Source organism: Somniosus microcephalus, chromosome 16 (assembly GCF_052327205.1).
Source record: "Somniosus microcephalus isolate GS21.2 chromosome 16, FLI_Smic_1.0, whole genome shotgun sequence".
NCBI classification, from domain to species: Eukaryota; Metazoa; Chordata; class Chondrichthyes; order Squaliformes; family Somniosidae; genus Somniosus; species Somniosus microcephalus.
This window is the reverse complement of record NC_141002.1, coordinates 40,875,773-40,881,772: the sequence shown is the minus strand read 5'-3', so window position 1 is coordinate 40,881,772 and position 6,000 is coordinate 40,875,773.

Genomic DNA, 6,000 nt, shown 5'->3' with positions numbered 1-6,000 from the left:
GACCTTGCGATGCCTTCAAGGCGTGCTTGAAAGTTTGCACGAACCTTTCTGCCTGGCCGTTAGTAGAGGGATGATAGGGCGCAGACCTGATGTGTTGGACACCATTCACATGCAGGAAGGTTGCAAACTCCTGTGATACAAATTGTGGACCGTTGTCACTTACGAGTTGTTCCGGTGAGCCATAACGGCTGAACATCTCACCAAGTTTCTCAATTGTTTTCTCTGCCGTGGTAGATCTCATCACAGCGACCTCCGGCCACTTGCTACGAGCGTCTACAACCACCATAAACATCTTCTCTTCGAAAGGACTGGCGAAGTCCACATGTACTCGCTGCCACACTTCTGCAGGCCAATCCCAGGGGTGTAGGGTTGCCAGCTGTGGAACATTCCAGACCCTTTGACATGGGGAACATGTTTTGGCTTTCTCCTCAATATTCCCATCGAGACCTGGCCACCAGAAGCAGCTTCTTGCCATTTCCTTCATCCGAACCATCCCACTGTGGCCTGTATGAAGTTGTTGCAGTATAGGTTCCCTCAGAGGTGGCGGAATGATGACACGGCGTCCCCAAAGAAGACAACCTGCCTGGACGGAGAGCTCATTTCTTTTTGAAACGTAAGGTTTCAAACTAGGAGAATCTCCTATATCTCTCCCTTGAATGACATCGTCCATTACCTCAGACAGGACTGGATCGTTGCGGGTGTACCTTCGCAACTGAACTGCAGTGACAGGTGCTCCCTCCACTTGTCTAAAGTAGAAGATGTCTATCTGACGAGGCTCTGGGGGAGTAACAGGCAAGGGTAGCCTCGAGAGACCGTCTGCGTTGCTGTGCAAGTCTGATTTGCGATATTTGATGTCGTATGTGTGTCCTGACAACAGTAAAGCCCACCTTTGCATCCTGCTTGCAGCGAGAGACGGAATTCCGGTGTGGGGCCCGAAGATTGAAGTCAATGGACGGTGTGAACCTTCTCCCAAACAGATACTGATGAAATTTTCGAATTCCAAAACGATTCCCAAGGCCTCGCGCTCGATCTGCGCATAGTTACTCTCGGCCTTGTTCAAGGTGTGTGATGCGAAGGCGATAGGTTTCTCTTCACCCGAAGGCATGATGTGGGATATGACTGCTCCCACACCATATGGTGATGCATCACATGCTAGCTGCACGGGTAGCTTTGGGTCAAAGTGTGTCAGGACCTCTGATTTCAGCAATGCTTTCTTTGCTTGGGCGAAAGCTTCGTTGCACAGTTCAGTCCATTTCCATGTTTTGCCTTGACATAGCAACTGATATAATGGCTTCAGCAATGTTGCTAAGTCTGGAATAAACTTCCCATAGTAGTTAAGTAACCCCAGAAATGAACGTAACTGGCTCACATTCTGGGGTGCTGGGGCCTCCACGACCGCCTTGACCTTTGACGGCGCCTTATGCAGGCCAGTAGCGTCAATCACATGCCCCAGGTACTCGACTGAAGACTGAAAGAATTCACATTTGTCTTTACGAACTCTGAGTCCGTATTCTTTCAGTCGTTGTAGTGTCGCATCCAAGTTCAGAAGATGATCCTCCTCATTTGTCCCAGTGACAAGGATGTCGTCCAGGTAGCACTGGACTCCTGGCAGTCCACTCAAAATCTGATCCATTGCCCTTTGGAATAGAGCAGGGGCCGACATAATTCCAAACGGAAGGGGGCAGTACCTGTATAGCCCCTTGTGTGTTACAATTGTCAGCAGCTCCTTTGATTTGTCATCGACATGCATTTGTAGATAAGCCTGGCATAAGTCTATTTTGCTGAACTTTTGCCCTCCGGCCAGGCCCGTAAAAAGATCATCAATGAGGGGAAGAGGGTACTGTTCCGCAGACAGCACCGGGTTAATAGTCACTTTAAAATCCCCGCAGATTCGAACAGATCCATCCTTTTTCAGGACAGGAACAATGGGTGTGGCCCATTTGCTCACGCTCACAGGCTCCAGGACTCCATTCTTGACTAAGGCTTCCAAGTTAGCCTCAACTTTTGGCCTAATTGCACAGGGTACAGGTCGGGTTTGTGAAACTTCGGCTTGCTGTCAGGTTTAATGTCCAGTCTCACGCTGATCTTTTTCATGTTCCCAAGTTCCCCATTGAAGAGTTCTGCATGTTTGTTTAACACTGCAGTCAGACCTGACTCCCCTTTTGACATCATGCGGACTGCAGGCCAGTCCAGCGTGATTTTCTCTAGCCACGCACGTCCCAGTAGCGATGGGTAATTTCCCTTTACCACATATAGTGGCAGTTTTGCAGTCTGTCCGTTCAATTTAACTGTCACCTCAATGACGCCTCTCATGGCCACAGGTTCGCCGGTATACGTCTTTAGCACAATGTTTGTTGGCTGAAGGGTAAGATGCTTTAGCATTTTGTTGTAGACGGTGTCTGAAACAAGGGACACAGCCGCGCCTGTGTCCAGCTCCATCCGCACTGATTGTCCCTCCACCAGTGGTGACACCCAGTAGCCATTTGAATCACCTGCAACCGTCAGTATGTGCACCTCTTCCTCCTCAGAGGTGTCGCTCCCCTCTGTTTTGCTTGTTCCATCATACTGCACTGAATGAACACTCTTTTTCCTCTCTTGTCCAAATACAGACATTTTGCTTCCATGCTTCCCAGCTCTGTCTGTTCTTTTTTTTACCTCTACAGGCGCGTTCAATGTGACCCTTTTTGCCACAATTTCGGCATTCCAGCTCCGTACACCAGCAGTCATTAGCGTGATGGCCCGTTTTCCCACAACGGTAACATGTGCCGTTCCGTGCACCTTTAGGCTCAGACGACACCTTGTGAACTCTCCCTGTTGAACTCAACTGGTGAGCCTCCTTTTCTGCCATCTCCATGGAGACACTAACTTCAATGGCCTTTTCAAGAGTAAGGTTGTCCTCAGTAAGAAGGCGCTCCTGTGTGGCTGCATTTTGCAGACCACACACGAGTCTGTCTCTAATGGTGTCCTTCAGCACCTCCTTGAACTCGCAGTGTTCTGACAACCTTTTTAAAACAGCAATAAACATCGTCACTGATTCCCCCTCCTCTTGATTCCGTTTGTGAAATCTAAATCTCTCAGCAATAACCAGAGGTTTTGGTGAAAAATGTGCTCCAAGAATTTCCACTAGTTGCTTATATGTTTTAGTTCCTGGCTTATCTGGCTGCATGAGGCTGTGAAGTAAATTGAATGTCTTCGGCCCGATTACACTCAAAAAGGTAGGCACGACCTTTTCATTTGCCACTGCATTCGCCAATACAAAATAGTCAAAACGTTCCGGATAAGCACTCCATTGCTCCACATTTTCATCAAAATCACCGATGTTTCCTAATATAGTAGCCATCTCACGTTTCAAATTAAAATTTCTTTTTACTCACTGCCATAACATTAATGTGATGCTGCAATCTCTGTTCCGAGTGTTTTGTAGTCGAAAACAAGAAAGTTCCCACAACACAGATTCATCCGACCCTCGTCGCCACTTGTTGTGTCGGTACCTTTCTACCTAGACACAATTTAGGACTCAGAACTCAGAGATTCAAACATGAAGTGCTATATTGGAAGGAAAGGAAGTTCTGGAAAGTACCGAACAAAGAGAGCTAAACTTAACCGAGAACACCCAACCATTTATCTCCTGTGACAGCGCCACCACAGGTGGGAGGAGAACACACAATACATAACAAGCACCATTCAATCTGTGCATACCGGAATATCACCAAAGCCCAGCACCAGCCATCTCTGTACATACCGGAATATCACCAAAGCCCAGCACCACTGGAGTCTATACATAACAGAATATCAGCAAAGCCCAGCACCACTCGACTCTGTACATACCGGAATATCACCAAAGTCCAGCACCACTCGACTCTGTACATACCGGAATATCACCAAAGCCCAGCACCACTCGACTCTGTAAATACCGGAAGATCACCAAAGCCCAGCACCACTCAACTCTGTACATACCGGAATGTCGCCAAAGCCCAGCACCACTTGACATTGTACGTATCGGAATATCACCAAAGTCCAGCACCACTCGAATCTGCACGTACCGGAATATCGCCAAACCCCAGCACCACTCGATTCTGTACATACTGGACTATCACCAAAGCCAAGATCCACTAGTCTCTGTATATAACGGAATAGCGCCAAAGCCCAGCGCCTCTCACTCTATACATACCGGAATGTCACCAATGCCCAGCACCACTCGACTCTGTACACACCTGAATATCACCAAAGCCCAGCACCACTCGACTCTGTAAATACCGGAATATCACCAAAGTCCAGAAGCACTCGACTCAGTACATACCGGAATATAACCAAAGCCCAGCAGAACCGGACTCTGTACATTCCGAAATATCGCCAAAGCCCAGCACCACTCGATCTGTACATTACGGAATATCGCCAAAGCCCAGCACCACCCGTCTCTGTACATGCCAGAATATCACCAAAGCCCAGCACCACCGGACTCTATACATACAAGACTATCAGCAAAGCCCAGCACCACTCGACCCTGTACATACCAGAATATCACCAATGTCCAGCACCACTCGACTCTGTAAATACCAGAATATCACCAAAGCCCAGCGCCTCTCGACTCTGTACATACCGTAATATTGCCAAAGCCAAGCACCACTCAATTCTGTAAATACCGGAATATCACCAAAATCCAGCAGCACCTGACTCAGTACATACAGGAATGTCGCCAAACCTCAGCACCACTCGACTCTGTACATACGGAAATATCACCAAAGCCAACTCCACTAGTCTCTGTACATACCGGAATATCGCCAAAGCCCAGCGCCTCTCACTCTATGCATGCAGGAATGTCGCCAAAGCCCAGTCCCTCTCGACACTGCACATAGCGGAACAGCACCAAAGCCCAGCACCACCGGACTACGTCCACACCGGAATATCGCCAAAGCCCAGCAGAACCGGACTCTGTACATACCGGAATTTCGCCAAAGCCCAGCACCTCTCGACTCTGTACATACCGGACTATCAACAAAGCCCAGCACCACTCGACTCTGTACATACCAGAATATCACGAAAGCCCAACACCTCTCAACTCTGTATATACCGGAATATTACCAAACCCTAGCACCACTAGTCTCTGTACATGCCGGAATATTACCAAAGCCCAGCACCACCAGACTCTTTACATACCAGAATATCAGCAAAGCCCAGCACCACTCGACTCTGTACATACTGGAATCTCACCAAAGCCCAGCATCACTCGACTCTGTACATACCGGAAAATCACAACAGCCAAGCTCCACTCATCTCTGTACATCCCGGAATATCGCCAAAGCCCAGCACCTCACACTCTATGCATACAGGAATGTCGCCAAAGCCCAGCTCCACTCGACTCTCTACATACCGGAATATCACCAAGGTCCAGCACCACCGGACTCCGTACATACCAGAATATCGCTAATACCCAGCAGAACTAGACTCTGTACATACCAGAATTTCGCCAAAGCCCAGCACATCTCGACTCTGTACATACCGGACTATCAATAAAGCCCAGCACCACTTGAATCTGTACATACCAGAATATCAGCAAAGCCCAGCACCTCTCGACTCTGCACATACCGGAATATCACCAAAGCCAAGCTCCACTCGTCTCTGCACATACTGGAATATCACCAAACCCCAGTCCCCCTCGACTCTATACATAGCGGAATATCACCAAAGCCCAGCAGCTCCCGACTCTGTATATACCGGAATATCAGCAAAGCCCAGCAGCTATCGACTCTGTACATATCGGAATATCACAAAAGCCAAGCACCACTTGACTCAGAGCAGACTGGAATATCACCAAAGCCCAGCACCACTCGATCTGTACATACCGGAATATCACCAAAGCCCAGCACCACTCAACTCTGTACATAACGGAATATCACCAAAGCCCAGCGCCACCGGACCCCATACATGCCAGAATGTTGCCAAAGCCCAGCAGAACCGGACTCTGTACATACCGGAATATCGTCAAAGCCCAGCACCTCT